Source organism: Pristis pectinata, chromosome 4, assembly GCF_009764475.1.
Source record: "Pristis pectinata isolate sPriPec2 chromosome 4, sPriPec2.1.pri, whole genome shotgun sequence".
In the NCBI taxonomy this organism is placed as follows: Eukaryota; Metazoa; Chordata; class Chondrichthyes; order Rhinopristiformes; family Pristidae; genus Pristis; species Pristis pectinata.
In genome coordinates this window covers 67531614-67551798 of record NC_067408.1, presented here as the reverse complement: position 1 = coordinate 67551798, position 20185 = coordinate 67531614, and the positions used below count along the sequence as shown (strand labels likewise).

At 46.0% G+C, this 20185-nt stretch overlaps 1 protein-coding gene across 3 annotated transcripts in view; it reads right to left on the bottom strand.

The window, feature by feature from the left end:
• Positions 1–19860, bottom strand: part of LOC127569563 (H(+)/Cl(-) exchange transporter 4) — a 78296-nt gene extending 58436 nt beyond the window's left edge. For 2 of the 3 annotated variants that reach the window (XR_007956221.1, XM_052014320.1), the window contains exon 1: positions 19812–19860. The gene's annotated coding sequence lies outside the window, so the exon portion shown is untranslated. Of the gene's footprint in view, positions 1–17840; positions 17907–19811 lie in introns of those variants that run through there. The other variant, XM_052014321.1, reaches the window with a different exon arrangement.
• Between the last annotated feature and the right edge of the window lie 325 nt (positions 19861–20185).

Below are 20185 nucleotides of genomic sequence, written 5' to 3'. Positions count from 1 at the left end.
TTGCAGTGTTTCCCAAATTTACTCTGCATTTGTGTTAGAGACTTGGAACCCACAGGGCATACATGCTACACGATTGATGATGGCAGACTGGAAATGAATTGAAGCTACACCAAGTGGCAAATTCACTGAGTGTTAAGTGATGATATACTCACAGCAGTAGGGTGACTAGATACAGTGACCCCAACATGCAGGTTGACGTGACAGGACTTGAGTTCAGAATCAAACTCAGGAGAGGTAAGGAGCAGTGCACATGGTTCATAGAGTTAATCCTTATCACTCTTAACAATGCTAGATGGCAGCTCAGACCCAACTTGGCTCTATTGGGAACCTCATTGTTTATGATATGGCAAAGGACTCAGAGTCATACAACGCAAAAAATGGGTCTTCACCTACTGAGTCCACACCAACCACCAAGCACCCATCCACACTAATCCCATTTCATTCTCCCCACCTTCCTGCCAACTCCCCTCCAGATTCTGTCACTCACCTACAAACAAGGGGCAATTTACAGTGGGCAATTAACTCACCAATCTGCACGTCTTTGGGACACAGGAGGAAATGGGTACACTCGGAGAAAACCCACACAGTCATGAGGAGAATGTACAAACTCCACACGGACAGCACCCGAGGTCAGGATTGAACTGGGGTCACTGGAACAGTAAGGCAGTAGTTTTACCAGCTGCACCACTGTTCTGCCACTCAATTCTTAACAGAATCACCTTCAGGACAAACTAGGTTGTTCAAACTGAAGTCGAAGACAAAACTATGCTTGGTCAAAACACAGCTGAACCTGAGTGCAAGAAATCAATCAGACAAAAAGAGATGAGCTTGGATACATGGGGCATTCTGACAGACTCCTGGCAGGGCAAAAGATCCTTCATTCAGTGAGGTAACAGAGAGACTGCAGAAACAGGGTCTTCACCCACCAAGTACCCACAGACCACAAGCATCTATCTCCACCAATCCCATTTCAATCTCCCCACATTCCCTTCAAATCTGTACCTTCAGAGATCATTGAAATCCCCTATTTCAGCATCAGATCCCAAAGGTCAGGCAAGACCATTGGTGATAATAAAGCTGTGTTGCAGAACTGGTCTAACACTAAATTAGAACTGGTCTAACACCAAGCACCATGGGGCAAGTGCAAGTGCAGTTCAACAGAGAGGGATATTCAATCTGTGCAAAATTTAACACTTGAACGTGCATGTGAAGTAGCCACGTTAATGGAGATGGCTTCCAAAATTGCTGAAGATTTTCAGGCAGTGAACATACATAGGCAAGTGGCAGCAGCAAAGATGGGTTCACCAATACCAAACCCAAGTACTGAGCAAGTTTGGCACAGAGAGCAAGATTGGTGGGAAAAGCTGCTACTGGTATAATGGAGATCATCCATCATATATACCAGGTTACAGCAGTGATATGCTTCAACAGCAAACAAAAGAATTTTAACCAGGGTTACACAGTGGTGCAACTAGCAGAGCTGCTGTCTCACAACTTTGGCAAGCCACGTTCAATCCTGATCTCTGGTGCTGTGTGTGTGTGAAGTTTGCGTGGGTTTCCTCGGGGTGCTCCCATCTCCTCCCACATCCCAAAGATGTGTAGGTTGGTAGGATAATTGACTACTGTAAATTACCCTTTGTGTGTAGGTGAACAGTACTTGATGGGAACGTGGGGAGAATAAAGACTAGAGAATAAAGCTAAAGGTTCTACAGTCTTCAGCCTGGGAAACATCCTCCCAGCATCCACCCTGTGGAGCCCTGTAAGAACTTCGCAAGTTTCAATGAAATCTCCTCGCGAGCTTCTAGACTCTAGAGAATACAGCTCTGCTTAATTTTTCCTCAAATGACAAACTGCCATCCCAGAAACCGGTCCAGGGAATCTTCTTTGCAGTTCCTTCATGATAAGTATGTCTTTTTTTTACAGTAAGGAGACTAAAACAGTACACAATAATCCAGCTGCGGTCTCAAGGCAGTAAAGCATCTTTCCTCCTCTGATCTAATCCTCTCATAGTAAAGTCTATCATAATGTTTGTATTCCTAATTGCTTGCTGCACTCTGTATATTGGCTTTCAGTAACTTGTGTACAAGAACAACCTGGTCCTTTTGAACATCAACTTCCCCCAATCCTTCACCATTTAAAAATATTCTGCTTTTCTGCTTTCTGTTCTGAAGTGACGACCTCAGATTTTTCCATGTTATATTTCATCTGCCATGTTCTCTCCCACTCTCATGGCTTTCCCATATCCCTGTGAATTCTCCTCCATACTCACAATCCCACTAGTTCTGTATTGTCAGCAAACTCAGAAATTTAACATCGGGCCCCTGATATAATTTGTGAATAGCTGGGGTCCAAGCACCAATCCTGGCAGCAACCCACCACTCACAGCCCGCCAACCTGAGAAAGACTATGTATTCAAACTCACTGCTCTCTTTCTGATGACTAATACTCGGTCCATGCCAGCACATTGCCCCCAGTTTCATCGGATCGAACTTTGTTGACCATGACCTTATTGAAACCTTCCAGAAATCTAGATGCAATACATCTACTGGTTCTCTTTTCTCTCTCCTACTAATCAAACATGATTTCCCTTGTAAAATTCCATGCTTGTACTGCTCAATCTTGCTATTCTTCACTGGGTGTTCTGTAATGACATCCTTCATTATAGATTCTTTTTTGCCCGCCACTAAAATTAGCTAACAGGTAGCTTCGAAACCTGGGCACCTGTACCTCCCTCTGCAAAGGATCCTCAACTTCCTTATCAGGAGACCGCAGTCAGTGCGGATCAGTAGTAACATCTCCTCCTCACTGATGATCAACACAGATGCACCTCAAGGATGTGTGCTTAGCCCACGGCTCTACTCTCTCTAAACTCATGACTGTATGGCTAGACACAGCTCAAATGCCATCTATAAATTTGCCAATGTTGTTGGCAGAATCTCAGGTGGCGACGAGGAGGTGTACAGGAGTGAGATAGATCGGCTGGTTGAGTGATGTCGCAACAACAACCTCGCACTCGACGTCAGCAAGATCAAGGAATTGATTGTGGACTTCAGGAAGGGGAAGTCAGGAGAACACACAGCAGTCCTCATTGAGGGAGGGTGAGCAGCTTCAAGTTCCTGGGCATCAACATCTCAGAGGATCTATCTTGGGTCCAACACATTGATGCAAATACGAAGAAGGCACCCCAGCGGCTCTTCTTCATCAGGAGTCAGAGGAGATTTGGTATGTCACCAAAGACTCTTGCAAATTTCTATTGATGTATGGTGGAGAGCATTCTGACTGGTTGCATCACTGCCTGGTATGGAGCCTCCAATGCACAGGATCGCAAGAGGCTGCGGAGGGTTGTAGACTCAGCCAGCTCCATCATGGGCACAACTTTCCCTGCCATTGAGGACATCTTCAAAAGATGGTGCCTCAGGAAGGCAGCATCCACCATTAAGGACCCTCACCACCCAGGACATGCCCTCTTCACATTACTACCATCAGGGAGGAGGTACAGGATCCTGAAGACCCACGTTCAATGTTTCAGAAATAGCTTCTTCCCCCCGCCATCAGACTTCTGAATGGTCCACGAACCCATGAACACTACCTCGTTATCCTCTTTTGCACTATTTTTTCTTGGTAACTTATAGTAATTTTTATGTCTTGCGTTGTACTGCTGATGCAAAACAACAAATTTCACGACATGCCTCAGTAATAATAAACCTGATTCTGTTCATTCCTCTCCATCCTTTGTATAATAGCAGCGTCACATCTGCTACCCTCCAATGCTGGAACAATTCCAGAATTTTGGAAGAGAGAATCAATGTGTCCACTGTCTCTGTGGACTCTTTCGAAACTCTGGGATGCAAATCATCAGGCCTTTGGGATTTATCGCTTTCAGTCTCATCAGCTTCTCGAGTACTTTTCTTCAATGATAAATATTTCCTTCAGCTCCTCATTCTTACTGGACCCTTAGTTCTTTAGTTTTTCTGGAAGTTTTTGTTCTGTCTTCTTCCATGAAAACAGGTACAAGTGTTGGGGTAATTTTTCCTCATTCCCTGTTATAAATCCTTCCATCTCAGTCCGTAAGGGGCCCACAATTGTTGACACCAGTCTTTTCCTTTTCACATACCTTCAGAGGAGGTCATGCTGTCCAACAATGCTCAGATCCCTATCTGGGCTGTTCAACAAGTCGCCTCTAGAGGGAGGACTAAACTCACCAGAAGCTTCTCACTAATTGGCCACTCTTCCACTCCGTCAATGCATTAAAACTGCCGTTTATTGCCCACTTCCTTTGCACTTGGGCAACGAGGCAGTTTGACACAATTCCCTCCACGAGGGCAGACATGAAACAAGTACTTCAGTGCAGGACTGGAGTCACATACAGGCCAGTTGGGATGAAGAGAGCAAATTCTGTTTTCTTGGCAACATCATAAGAAATCTGGACACAAGAGACTGCAGACGCTGGAATCTGGAGCAACACGCAAGGCACCGGAGGAACTCAGTGGGTCAGGCAGCATCTATGAAGGGAAACGGACAGTTATGTTTCAGGTCAAGACCCTTCATCTGGACTGGGTGTTCCAGACAAGAAATAGGAGCAGGAGTGGGCATCTGGCCCTTCGAGCTTGCTCTGCCACTCATTAACACCGTGGCTGATCCTCCACCTCAGCATCACTAACCTGCACTATCCCCATATCCCACAAATTCTTTAATAACCAGAGATCTAGCCATCTCTCCCTGCTTTTAACTAACTCAGTAACTGAGGCCCCAGAGTTAAGAATTCATCAGTGAACATTTGGTTTCCTTGACAATTTGACAGCTCCATGACCAATCTTCCTGAAGTCTTAAACTATCCCGGTGTCCCATGGAATCCTATACATTCATCCGAGCGGGCAACAGGTCTCAGTTTAACATCTCAAATGAAAGACGGCACCACTGACAACGCAGCACTCCCCGAGGGTGACACCACGTTCCAACTGGGACTCAAAGACTCATGTTGATAAGAATAGTTTGGTGCGGTTCACTTCAGTTACGAAGTGCCCCTTGGCAGAAGGACTAAGGGCAGCCCACAGCAAAGCTCACAATGATTTCTGCTCAGAACGTAGCAAGACACCTCAGTGTGGTCCGTGAGTTTCTGACATCGTGTGGTGCCTACAGTCGAAGAGGAGCCTGGACTTGATCAGTCGTACTGGTGTCTTGGTGTCCAGACTGTCCTCTGGAAACTCGATATCTCTATCCTCTTTGGAACTGTCCATCTGGTGCCTGAAGGAATTGGGGTGTGGATATCTAACAAGCCAATGGCTCGTTAACAGATCACTTCACCCATGGTTGGAGGGACACAGGGAGTGGCCGAGAGCCAAGAGGTCACGGGCAGGTCCACTGCTACTCACTGCAATGCCACTGAATGGCGTGTAGTGTAGGTCAGATCCAGGGGATCCTCCAACTCTCCTCAGTGGCAGGATGGCACCAGGGATAAAAGGTCCGGGTCTGGGCTGCTTAACACAAACCGCCATCAACCCGAGGAACGGGGTACAGTGTCCACACCTCCCCACCCACCCCGGTTACAGTGTCCACGCCTCCCACCCCACCCTGACCTGGGTACAGTGTCTGTACCTCCCACCCCACCCTGGGGTGCAGTGTCCGCACCTCCCACCCCACCGTGACCTGGGAACAGTGTCTGTACCTCCCACCCCACCCTGGGGTACAGCGTGCACACCTCCCACCCCAGGACCGGGTACAGTCCGCACCTCCCACACCACCCCGGAGGCACCATCCACACCACCCCACCCACCCCGGGTACAGCGTCCGCACCTCCCACACCACCTCGGGTGCAGCGTCCGCACCTCCCACACCACCTCGGGTGCAGCGTCCGCACCTCCCACACCACCTCGGGTGCAGCGTCCGCACCTCCCACCCCGGGTGCAGCGTCCGCACCTCCCACCCCGGGTGCAGCGTCCGCACCTCCCACCCCGGGTGCAGCGTCCGCACCTCCCACCCGACCCCGGGTGCAGCGTCCGCACCTCCCACCCGACCCCGGGTGCAGCGTCCGCACCTCCCACCCGACCCCGGGTGCAGCGTCCGCACCTCCCACCCGACCCCGGGTGCAGCGTCCGCACCTCCCACCCAACCCTGGGGTACAGCCTCCGCACCTCCCACCCGACCCCTAGTGCAGTGTCCGCACTTCCTACCCCAGGATGCAGCCTCCGCACCTCCCACCCCAGGGTACAGCGTCCGCACCTTCCACCCCAGGACTGGGTGCAGCGTCCGCACCACCCCACCCCACCCCGGGTGCAGCGTCCACACCTCCCACCCCAGGTGCCGCGTCCTCACATCCCACCCCAGGACGGGGTGCAGCGTCCGCACCTCCCACCCGACCCCGGGTGCAGCGTCCGCACCTCCCACCCCAGGACCGGGTGCAGCGTCCGCACCTCCCACCCCAGGACCGGGTGCAGCGTCCGCACCTCCCACCCCAGGACCGGGTGCAGCGTCCGCACCTCCCACACCATCCCGGGTACAGTGTCCGCACCTCCCACCCCAGGACCGGGTACAGTGTCCGCACCTCCCAACCCACCCCAGGGTACAGAGTCCGCACCTCCCACCCGACCCCGGGGTACAGAGTCCGCACCTCCCACCCCAGGACTGGGTATTGTGTTTTAACACCCTCAATGGAAATGGTCTCCTTCCCTTCCAGCTCCTCGTCCCAGCTCGTTCTGCTCCTGGTGGCCTCTGCTCCCTCTCTAGTTGGTGCTCTGTTCCAAGGGCAATGCCCACCAAAACAGCCAGCTTTGCAGTTACTGGTTGCCAGAAGTCAGCTGAAGGTTCCCCAGCATTTGCTGTCCACTCCTCGAGACCTTTCCAACTAGTCTGGGTGTAGCTAGCAATCGCTTAAATATATTGATTATGGGTGGATTTGGCGGACTTCCTTCCTGCTTCAGAGCACGAATTCAGCCATGCAGTGAAGAGAGAGCTCCGAGTTATACAATGGCAGGAGTAGCATTGACAGAGCACTTCCCACAAATTGATGCCATGGTCCTCCGCCTTCTTCCAATGGGTATTCACAGTGTGCACGCTAATGCCCATAGTAACAACGCCACCTAGCACACGCATGCCAAGAGTGTCCATGCATGACACTGGGCCCCTCCCAATCTCTAAGACCCTGTTTCACACCTATTTATTTTGAGATACATTTCTTACTTCATATTCCCAGCTTCCCTTCATAGTGTGATAAGTTCAGCCACTGTTCAATGACACCAGATGAATTTTCTAGGAACATACATGTTATACCAAGATTATTAACAGTTCTACCAACATACAAATGTTTAATGAGGTTGCCCCATATTCCCCTCCATTTTCCCCTCTTATATCAGGAGCTATTAATCAGTTCAAAATAAATGAGTTATCCCTCTCCCTTATGCAGTGAGGCATGCCAGAAGGATGCTCGGATGCTGTAACAGGTACTAAGGACCAAACGATCCCAACCACCACACTGCAGCACCTCACCAGTAGATGGAAAGGGCTCATTATCGAACCACAGGCACCTCCCCAACTGTCTCTGCAACCTCTCCCAGCCCGGCAACACACCCAAAGCTCAGCCACTTGTGTGTCTCTGACTTCTTTCGCTCTACCAATGTCTGTCGCACCTTCGATTGTCTCTACTCATGACTTCTGCAGGGACAGGTATTCAAATCTCTCTGATTCTTCTCCATGTACTGAGAATCTGTCTGATTCCTTCCCTACACCTTTCAACCTCTCCTCTTCTCTCTGGTCCTTTAAGGACCCCCTTAACACCTCTTAGTTGCACCTTTTGGTCACTCATTCCAGTGTCCCTTTCCTCTCGCTCAGTCAGATTGTGCGCCTGTGTCAGGCACTTGGAGATGTTACTACATTGGAGACACTGCAATACAAGCTGTTGGAGGAAGCTCTAAGCCATCAGGGAACAGTAGCTGCTGTCTCATCCCTGAAGTTCAGTGCAGGGACAGGCATACAGATACTTATCTCTCTGATTCTTCCCTGTTTAATGAGAATCTGCCCGATTGCAATGTTGTCACAGAGCCAGCAACATTAAAGTTGCGCAATACCTGCAGGAAGGAACATTTCATCGTTGCTAAGCAACAGCACTTGCAGCCAATGACTCTGAGACTCGCACATCTTTTGTTAATACAAGTGTCCATATAGGAATCCAAAACCTCAAACTGCAGAAGCTGGAAACCTGAAACAAAGACAAAGAATTCTGGAAGTACGCAGCAGCTCAAGCAGCATCTGCAGAGAGAGAAGCAGAGTTAACATTTCAAGTTGAAGACCCTTCACTAGGATCGGGAAAAGTTAGGAGTCAAAAGGTATTTTCTTAGTCCCTCAGACTCTACCCTATGACTGACATTTTCTATGTTTTCTCCACCCCTCTCTGCAATTTAAGACATGTTCGATTTTTAACTTTTTCTAGTTCTGATGGCCAAATTGTAACGTTAACTCTGTTTCTCCCTCTATAGATGCTGCTCGACTTGCTGAGGATTTTCAGCATTCATTCTTTTTGGTTATTACTAAAGGCTTCAGGCTGGAATCTACCTTGGGAAATCTAAACTAATCAAAGGCAATATGACAATTTCTATAATCCTCCTGCAGATCACCTTTGCACCTAATGGTTAAAATAAATGGTGCAGTAGGTAGTGCTGCTGCCTCACAGCTCCAGAGACCCAGGATCTATCCTGATGTCCAGTGCTGTGTGTGGAGTTTTCACGCTCTCTGTGTGACTGTCTGGGTGACCTCCAGGTGCTCCAGTTTCCTCCCACATCCCAAAGACGTGCGAGGTAGTTTAATTGCAAAAAGAATTAAAGTGGTGTTGATGGGCATGTCTGAGAGAGAATAAGTTGCAGGGGTACAGGGAAATAGGACTAATGGGATTTCTCCCCCAGGAGCTAGCCAAATGGCCTTCAGTGTCCTTATAAGTGTAAGAAATACCAAGGATATTAAAATCTGTCAACCAGTAGCATTGCTGGGAGTACAAGAAGCAGACATGAAGCATATCCAAAGGACTGAGATATTCAGTGCTCAAGCCTGACTAGATTCACTTCTTGTAACAAAACATTCATTGTACTCAACATTCAGCAACTATTCCAATGTCATTATTATCAAATAATCTGCATTTGATTTAGGCATAAATTTTACTCGAGCTGTAATTCAAGCAACTTGGCTATTTGCAATCAATTCAGCACTTACAACTGCAAAGAACATTTCTTTTTGCAGCCACATTTAGTGGTTTTAATGCTGCCATCCTTTGTTCAGGCTTCCTGGGGTGACGGCTTCTCCCAAACGAGAAGGGCTGACAAAGAGCCATTGTGTGCACTGGTAGAATGTGTGGCTGCAGCCGAGAAATCTACCAGCAAGTTGGCTAAAGTGGCTTGGTGCAAAACAAGAAGCAACTGGGTACTTAATAAACAAGTGGAGTGTTAGCATGGGTCTCTACCTACTTTAGTACCTCTGCGCATAAAGGCCACGTATATTATACGTGCTCCCCAAGGCACTCTGCAACTAGTTTTTGAAGTGTCGTGGTGAAGGAAATGTGGCAGCTGATTCCCTCACATCAAGGCTCCACAAGCAGTAATTTGTTAATATCCAGATAAATGTTACGTGAAGGATCGATATTGGTCGAGAGAGAACTCCAATCTTCTTTGAACATTGAGCATACATTATCACATTTCACGTCTAATTTCATGGTGGCAGCTCCCTCGCTTTCAAATCCAACTTCAGTGTCACGCCCTGTCCTTGTGAGTCAGAGACAATAGTGCGACCATTCAGCCACAGAATTGCCCGCCAGGTGTCTTGGCCAATGCTGAAATTCACTAGAACTTTAAGGGTGAATATTCCTTGGCTGCATATGCCAGGCACACCTATTGCAAATTAAGCTGTTTTTCCTTTAGGGTTTCTAATAGGAGAAAGAAGATAGTTGCACCCTTGAATTTCATTGCAGTTTAATATGTTGCAAATGTAGCTGAGAAAGTATGTTCTGTAGATTACACATGTACAACCCACAGCACTCTGCAACAGTCAAGGTGTTTTTGAAGTGTACTCACTGCTGTAATGTAGGGACTGTAGGAAATATGTTGGCTAATTTCCACATAGCTGGACCACACAATCTGTCTCATTCGTCTGAATGGAAAGCAAAATCAAACAATATTAACTACAGAAGCAGCTCAAGAGGTTAAAAGGTGCTATATAAATTTAAGTTCTTGTTGTCAAAGTCTGTGCTGTCATGACAAAACCACAGTAACAACCTCACCCATGACTACAGGAAGACTGGGATCACCTAGATTATTCAGAGTAGTTGGCCTTCAGACCTCCAGCCCGTGGTCTTTCACACATCTGCTTTCTGGAGAAGTCGGGGTGGTGGTGGAATGACGTGCTATTTCCTTCTTCCCATCCCAATAATCTGGGAAGTTTTCTCAGAAATGTTGCCTGAAATGCTCCGGGGAAGCTCAGGATCACAGGGTTGGGTGGTGCTGCGACAGAACCATATGCTCATAAGGGGAAAGGAATTAAAAAGTCTCTGCCCTGGTTCTCTGAGCCAAGCCTGGGGCACAACCTGCAGTGGCAGTGTAGTCAGCCTCCACCATCTTCCACCTCCATGGGCTGCACATCTCAGTCGCTCCACCGTGGCCATGAGGATCCATCAATATGATGCAAATCACCCCGCTCAGTACCAGAGATCAAGTCATGACCAGAGCAGAAGCTCTTCCAAACGTGTTTGAATTTCTATCCTTCCGTTTTGTGAAACAGAAAAGCTGCCAGTCTTACCAAGTGTGGGCTGCCGGTGACTCCAGCCCTACACCAAGGTGCTCAACTTTCCTTAGTGAGACTGGCAAGACTATTGCCAACACCAATTCAACAAGGTGGCTCAATGCTGCTTCCTGGAGGGCAACAATAGACAAACGATAAATGTGCTTCCCAATGATACCCACATCATGAATGAATAGTTAAGAATTCTAGGTGGCCCAGGAAACAAAATGAAACAAATCCTATCCTTTCCCACAATGTCAGCAAAACAAAAGAGCTGGTTGTTGACTTCAGGAAGTGGTGCAGAGTATACATCCCTGTATGTATCAATGGTGCTGATGTGGAGACGGTTGAAAGCTTCAAATTCCTAGGTATAAACATCAGCTTGTCCTGGTCCAACCACGTAGATGCCTTGGCCAAGAAAGGACACAAGCACCGCTACTTCCTCAAAAGGCTAAGGAAATTCAGCATGTTCCCGTTGACCCTCACCGATTTTTATAGATGCGCCATAGAGAGCATCCTATCCGGATGCATCACGGCTTGGTATGGCAACTGCTCTGCCCACGAAATTGCAGAGAGTTGTCGACACAGTCCAGTCCAACACAAAAACCAGCCTTCCCTCCACTGACTCTGTCTACGCTTCCCGCTGCCTCAGGAAAGCAGCCAACATAATCAAAGACCCCTCCCACCCCATCATTCTCTCTTCTTCCCCCCCCCCCCCCGCCCTTTCCATCAGGCAGAAGATATAAAAGTTTGAAAACACACAGCACATGGCTCAAAGACAGCTTCTATCCTGCTGCTATAAGACTCTTGAACGGACCTCTTATATGATAAAGATGTACTTTTGAACTCGCAATCTACCTCGTCATGGCCCTTGCACTATACTGTCTACCTGCAGTGCACTTTCTCAGTAACTGTAACACTATATTCTGCATTCTGTTATTGCTCTTCCCTTTGTACTACCATGATGTACCTACATTTTGAAATGATCTGTATAGATAGCATGCAAAACTAAATTTTTCACTGTATCCTGGCCAATGAAATACTTCTTGTTATGAACAGCAGCCAATTTGTGAATAGCAATGTACCACTGATAGTTACAATGAACGGAAAAGATGTGTGCAAACTATAAAACATGCCAGCATTTTGTTGCTGCCCACTTCATACCACCCTCAAGTTCACCAACATTGCATCTTGCAGTTACAGCTTCCCATTCTAAATCTATTTTATTTCCTTGTTCACCGAATGTGATGTCACTGATTGTAATGTCATTTATTATCCACCCCTAATTGCCCCTGAACTGAGGAGGCAGTCAAGAGTCAACCACATCGGTCTACAGTTATTTATAGGTCAGAGAAGGTAAGGACCTGAAGGACCTTAATGAACCATATGGGTTTGTACAACAATCAATAAAAATCAAACAAAAACTGTAGATCCTGGAAATCTGAAATAAAAACATTGAGACTGGCAAGACTATCACCAATACAAATTCAGAGATGCAGCTCATCACTGCCTCCTTGAAGGCAAATAAGGGAAAGTGATAAACATGGGTGTTTCAGGCCTGTGACCCTTTGTCAGCACTGAAACATTAACTCTGTTTCTCTTTCCACAGATGCTGCCTGTTCTGCTGAGTGTTTCCAGCAATTTCTGTTTTGATTAACAATCAGGTAGTTCCATGATTACTGATCATTGCATTTTATTCCAAATTGGTTTTAACTAATTTAAATTTCCACCTGCCATTGTCTGATTTGAACTCATATTTCTGGATGCCCGTCCAGAATTGGAACCTTCTATCTTGGGATTTACAGTGAGCAGCAGAACTGGAGGTATACACACACTTTGGGTCATGTGCAGAATCGGTTCAAAACACTTGGCACAAAAAATGCTTCACACTATCACCTAACTGCCTTTAAATCTCAGATTAGTAAAACTAGAGGAGAGAATAGAAAGCAAAGTACCAATTAACCAGCAGGCAAAGATATAGAAATTCCCAACGAAGACCTGGAATGGAAACAACAAACATCAAAATAGACATCAAGAGCCAGCAATTTTCACAACTTTGTGATTAACGGCATTGCCTTTCATAGAACATCCCTAAGCTCACTATGCTTCAGCTGTTTTTTTATCCCATGAATAATTGAATAATATGAAAGACAAGAATATCTTAATACAATTTCTATAGCACTGATTGCAACTGAACTTGTGCAGATATTGTAAACAAAAATAGCATGAAATCTTGAACTGTTTAGTTAAGGAACAAATGGAAAAATACTGCTGAATGTACGAGACACAAATATAAAGATGCTGGAAACAGTCAGGAGGTAGGCAGCCTTTGCAGAAAGAGAAACAGGAATACCTTTTCAGGTTAATGGCTTTTCGTCAGAACTGAAAATGGTTAAAGATATAACAGATATAGGCAGGACAGTGGTGCAGCACTAGAGTTGCTGACCCACAGTTTCAGCAACCTGGGTTCAATTCAGTGGTGTTTATGTAGAGTTTACACGTTCTCCCTGTGACCGTGTGGGCATCCCCCCCACATCCCAAAGACCTGCAGGTTGGTAGGTTAAATGGCCACTGTAAATTGCTCCTGGTGTGTAGATGAGTGGTAAAATCCGAGAGAGGGGGGCAGTTGATGGGAATGTAGGGAGAATATAATGGGGTTATATTGCAATATTAGTGCAAATACAGGGGTTGATGGTCAGCATTGGACTAAGTGGGCTGAAGGGCCTGTCTCTGTGCTGTGTGACTCTATGATTATATGGGGAATGTGGAGGATTGAAGGCAAGGTGACATTAAGGGGAACCTCCTGACCGTGGGAGCAGGGGGAGTGCGGGAGCAGATGTGTGGTAAATGCAGCAGGAATAGTGGAGGCCCCTGTCACAGAGGAGGAGAATCCCAGCAGGAGAATAAAGGGGGACAGCAGTGACCTTCCTGATGAAGGTTCTGGTGAAGGACCCAGACCCAAAAAGTTAACTGTTTCTCTCGCCACAGATGCTGCCTGACTTGCTGAGTGTTTCCAGCGTTTTCTGTTTTCATTTCTGATTTCCGTCGTTTGCAGTTTTTTGATTTTCATCAATGACCCACTTTGCAGCTGAAGGTGAGAAGTGGGGTCGATTGCTAATGAATGCACGATGTTCAATTCAATTTGCAGTCCCTCCACATGCAGTAAGATCTGGACAACATTCAGGCATGGGCTGATGAGTGGCGAGTAACATTCATGCCACAAATATACCAGGCGATGACTACCTCTATCAAGAGATAGTCAAACAAGTTCAATTGCAATGATTGCTATAGAAATTGTATTAGGATATCCTTGTCCTCGATAATCCTGTTTCTTTAACCACTTACCTTTAACATTCAATGACATTACCATCATTGAGTTTCAAGCCATCAACATTTTGTTTGGTGAGGGGGGGGGGCGGTGGGGAGTGGTCACTATTAACTAGAAATTCAATTGAGCCAGCCACATAGATACCAAGTCTATGAGAACAGGTCAGAGGGTATGCTATGGCTAGTAATTCACTTGCTGACACACCAGAGCCTTTCCACTATCTACAAGGCATAAGTCAGGTGTGGGATGGAATACTCTACTGGTAGAAATCTTGTCTGCATGATGCAACTCCAACAGCATTCAGGAAGCTCGACACGATCCACTACAATGATACCCATCTGATTAGTGCCCTATCCATCACTCTAAACACTCCTTCCCTCCACCACTGGTGCACTGGGACAGTGTTTACCATCTACAAAATGCAGTTATTCCCCTGGGCAGTATGACTTCTATCAGGAAGGACAGCAGATATATGGGAACACCACCATCTGCAGGTTCCTCTCCATGCTTCACACTATCCTGGTGGAAATCACCATGTCTGGGTGACTGGGTCTAAATCTGGAAACTGTGGGAACACTTTCACCAGAACTGCAGTGACTCAATGCATCTCACCACCAGCGTGTTGGGACGATTAGAGAAGGGAAATAAATAATGCCCAAATTCTCAAAAATAGGAAAAATAAAAAAAAACAAGATTTTCTTTCCTTTTTTCCAACTGCGCAGAAAATCCACACACAACCCAATCCTTGCCAAAATGCTCTCTCCAGCTGGAATCGGGTGTTGTTCTCCCAGGAGAGCCTTGGCTGTGATAACAACAGAGAATGCCGGACACACTCAACAGATTGGGCAGCATCCAGGGAAAGAACAACAGAGTTAATGCCTGAGGTCAAAGATCTTTCATCAGAACAGAGCTTCATCACCAATTCTATGAAGGCTCTTCAACCTGAAACATTAACTCTGTTTCTCTTTCCACAAATGCTGCCTGAGTACTTCCAGCATTCTGTTTTTAATTTGATTTCCCACAGCCACAGTTCCTTTTGATTTTCACTGAGTACCATGAACCTACTTAACATACTGAGGGGTAATTTAGAAAGATGGCCCAGTTACAGGCCCCTTCAGGATGACAAAAGCCTATCCTGCATCATCAATAGCCTGTCCTAGTCAAATCACGTAGATGCCATGGCCAAGAAAGCTCACCAGCACTTCTACTTCCTCAAGAGGCTAAATAAATTTGGCTTGTCCCCTTTGACACTCCCCAACTTTTATCAATGCACCATAGAAAGCATCCTACCTGGATGTATCACGGCTTGGTACTGCAACTGCTCTGCCCAGGACCGCAAGAAGCTGCAGAGAGTTGTGGACACAGCCCAGCGCGTCATGGAAACCAGACTCCCCTCCATGGACTCTGTCTTTACCTCTCGCTGCCTTGGTGAAGCAGCCAGCATAATCAAAGACCCCACCCACCCAGGTCATTCTCTCTTGTCTCCTCTTCCATTGGGTAGAAGATACTGGAGCCTGAGGGCATGTACCACTGGACTTAAGGACAGCTTCTGCCCCACTGTGATAAGACTATTGAACAGTTCCCTTATACAATGAGATGAACTCTGACCTCACGATCTACCTTGTTGTGACTTTGCACCTTATTGCACTGCATTTTCTCTGTAGCTGTGACACTTTACTCTGTACTGTTATTGTTCTTACCTGTACTACCTCAATGCACTCTGTACTAGCTCAACGTAACTGCACTGTGTAATGAATTGACCTGTACGATCGATATGCAAGACAAGTTTTTCACTGTACCTCGGTACAGGTGACAATAATAAACCAATACCAATACCAAGCATCTTAGCCAGTCTTAACTCATCCTTCTCTATTAACTCTGGAGTCAACCCGTTGCTCCATTTGATCCAGGCCAGCTGTGCACACTTTGCAAGGCCAAGGCCAAGGTCATTGGGAATGTTGGGTCCAGAGGCACCTACAGCTGGAACAGCTGGCACCAACACTAAGACAGAATCTGATTTACAAAGATAAACTGCAGCTGTGCAGTGGGTATTTCTCTCAGAATAAATAATTTGTTTTTCAGGAAAAAAATATCAGGATCGTAAGTAAAAGGGTTAAAGCTCCTGATTGTCCAGTAAATCACACTGACCGATGTACATCTAACAGATATACATTCCACTCACATCCCTGCACATGGGCCCAGGCTAAGCCTGTGTCTCAGACCATTCCTCACTTCCGATCCCACTGGACTGAAGACTGCATTGGTGCTAAATCCTATTCTCATTTCGAACTCCAGCGTTTCATCACCTTTGTTGCCAGTTTCTACCTTGTTCTCACCTTCACATGGTCCACCCCTGGTTCTTCCCTTCCCTTTCTTTTCTTGACTCTTCTACCTCCATCTCAGGGATAGGTTGTAAGTAACAAGGTTAAAGAACAGCTATTTTCCTTCAACCATTCGGTTCTTGAACCAACCAGCACAACAGTTTAACAACACTGCAGTTTAACAACACTATGACCACTTTGATCACTTTACAGTAAAATGGACTTTGTTTTTTATGTTTTAATTGTGTTCTTTCTTCTAAAAATAGTATATAATTTATGTTTAATTTATGTTTTTCTTGTGAATGTTGTGTATCAGATGTTATGTACCTGTGATGCTGCTGCAAGTAAGTTTTTCATTCTACCTGTGCATATGACAATAAACTCAACTTTGACTTTGACCCTGCACTCTTCTACAGCTAATGTGATTACACCCCATCCACCCTGCTTCCTGCAAGGTCTCAATTCCATTCCCACAGTTTCCCCAGCAACGTCATAGCTGTTCTGATAGAAACTAAGGAGAAAGAGGCAATTCAGCCCTTCAAGCCTGATCTGCTATCCAATACAATCACAGCTGATCATCTCACTCAGTACCAATTCCTGAGCTCTTCCCATATCCCTTAATGCTCTTATTGTCAAGAAGTATATCTATCCTCTTCTTAAATATATCCAAGCCTTCTGTGGTTGAGAATTCCACAGCTTCACCACTCTCTAGGTGAAGAAATGTCTCCTCAATTCAGTCCTAAATCATTTACCCTTTAACATGAGACTGGCCCCTGGTTCTAGATATCCCAGGCAGAGGAAACATTCTCCCAGCATCACGTCTCTATAACTCTGCCAGACTTTTCTATGTTTCAATTAGATCCCCTCTCATTCTTCTAAACTCGAGTGAGTACAAACCAAGTCAACCCAATCTTTCCTCTTACAGCAGTCCTACCATGACAGGAATCACTCTGGTCAACTTTAGTTTCCTCCCCCCGATGGCAAGTATATCCTTCTTAGGGTAACTGCACACAATACTCTAGGTGCGATACGCTAAGTCTGTGTATAATTGTAGCAAGATATCTTTGCTCCTGCACTCAAAACTCTTGCAATAAAGACCAACACACCATTTACCTTCTTAACTGTTTGACACACCTGCATGTTTACTTTCAATGACTGGTGTACATAAACACCCAGGTCCCATTGTACATTAACATTCCCCAATCCAACACCATCTAAATAATGCACCGTTTTTCTGTTTTCCTATCAAAATGGATAACTTCGCATCTTTTTACATCATATTGCATCTGCCATGTTTTTTCCCCCACTTGCTCAATACATCAAGGCCACCTTGAAGCCTTTCCGTATTGTCTAATCCCATCAATGTTTTCCAAGGGTCCTTTATAATAGACACTCGCATTTTCCCTCTACTGATATTTGTCTAATTGGTCAGTACTTACAGCATCTGTTTTCTCTCTCCCTCCTTTTGCTTCATGAAGAGGGAATGAAGACGACTTTCCCCAGCGGTGTTTCTGGGATGTCTTTCTTTTCCCTTAACTGTGCCTTCCCTTCACAATAAGCTTCACACAGGGCTGTCAACTACACCTCTTCCGTTTCCCACATTTCTGGTCTCATCCTTCCTCTCCTCCCAGTCAGAGCAAAGATTCCTCTTGTCCTCACCTTGCACCCCACGAGCCTCCACCTTCAATGAATCACCCTCCACAATCTCTGCCACCTCCAATGTGATGTCACCACGAGACACATCTTCCTCTCCCCTCCCGGCATTCCCTTTGCAATACCTTGATTCACTCTTCCATCTCCCCCAACACCGATTCCCCCTCTCATACCAACTTCCCGCAGAACTGCAGGAGATGCAACAGCCGTTCTTTTACCTCAACCCTTCCCACCAGCCAGGGGGTCAAATACCTCTTCCAGGTGAAGCAGCAATTCACTTGCAGCTCTTCCAATTCAGTGTCCTGCATTCAGTGCCCAAGATGCAGTCTCCCCAATGCTGGAGAAACCAAACACAGATTGGGTGACCACTTTGGTGAACACACTGATTGAACCCACACGACTGACCCTGAGCTTCCTGTTGCTGCTCACTTTAATTCTCCATCTCACAGTCATTCTGGCCTCTCTGTATTTGGCCTCCTGCACCATGCCAGTGAAGCCCTGCTTAAGCTCAAGAAAAAGCACCACTTCTTCTGACAAGGCACATCCCAACCTTCAGAACTCAATAGTTTCAGCATTTCAGATAACCAGCCTTTCCCGTTTGTAACATTAACTCCATTTTCCTCTTTCCACAGATACTCTCTGACCTGTTGGGTTTTTCCGGCATTCTCTTTTATTTCAGATTACCAGCAACTGCAGGTTTTGTATTTCACAGTTCCTGCATTGTTTTCTCTCCCTCTCTCCCTCATTCTTCTCCCAATTTACACCTCCTTCAGGCTGCAAGTAACAAGCCTTCGCCACCCTCCCTCAGCAAACACCACGACTTGCATCAGTCCGTCTCACTCGGTTTGCCTCTCCCCTATCACAGACACTCCCTTTGTTCTCTCCACCTCTCCCCCTTCTCCACAACTTTAAGTGCATTCCGCGTCAAACTTCTACCACTTCTGCTGAAAAGTCATCCAACTAAAACGTTAATTCTGTTCCTCTCTCCACAGCTGCTGCCTGGCCTGCCTGGTGCTCCAGGAATTTTGATGTTTATATCCTATGTTTGTTAGGATTACCGTCCTTGCCCCTCCATAAGGACAGGGGAAACTGATCTTCATTCGCTGGCACCCCCTGTGAACCCTTCTCACCAGTCCTTTCCAGTCGATCAATTAAAAGCTTTGCTAAATTTCTTGTTTTGATTTCACTTTCCTTGTGCATGAGGAATCATATATTAAGCAGTCAGAAATCTATGGTAACCAGTCAGAAATCATACAGTAACTAGTCAGTAGTCTTATATATAAACTAGTCAGAAATCATACAGTAACTAGTCAGAAATCATACAGTAACTAGTCTGAAATCACATATTAACTAATCAGATATTATACAGTAACTAGACAGAAATCATACAATAACTGGTCAAAATGCTTAAACAGGGGTGGCGGGGGGGGGGGGGGAAGGAGGGGGGAAAAATCACACAATACCCTTGGGATAGTCTGCTGCTGTATTTTCTTTCCAATACCCCCTTTACTGCAGTCAGCCATCTGCTGTCAACAGTGCGGCCTCACAAACACAGGACATTCACTGTAGTGCATTGTAACTCCTTAGCTAAACCCCTTTACATATGCAAATCACTGGTATTCCAGCTCCATTTAATTCCATCACCACTCAATAGACCAGTCGGTGATATCACTTACGCAGACTCTATCAGCATTTGTTACCTATTCAATTGGCTGTGGTATAGAATTTTCTGGCCTGTGCCATACATCTCTTCCTACCTGTACTCTTGCACAATCTACTGCAGACTGACAGCCTCTCCTGCCATCCTTTCCAGGGAACAGCTGAGAAAAGCAGTGATGTCACCAACAGGAAAGAGTAATGATCACATGACTAGGTGTTAGGATGTCAGATCCAGGAATAGGTCTGGATTTTCTGCACAAAGGATTCTGTCAGACTGCTGCTGTTATAAAATTCACTCCTTTTAAAAAAAAGTCTGAGGAAAAATATTAATTTGCAAAAAGTAAACATTTACATAAGACTTGAACAAGAAATGTAAATTTGGGAAATACCTCTTTCCAGTCATCAGCCTGTGTTAAACTCATATTATTAGATAATTAATTAGGATCAAAGAATGCTAGCATATTTTATCTCA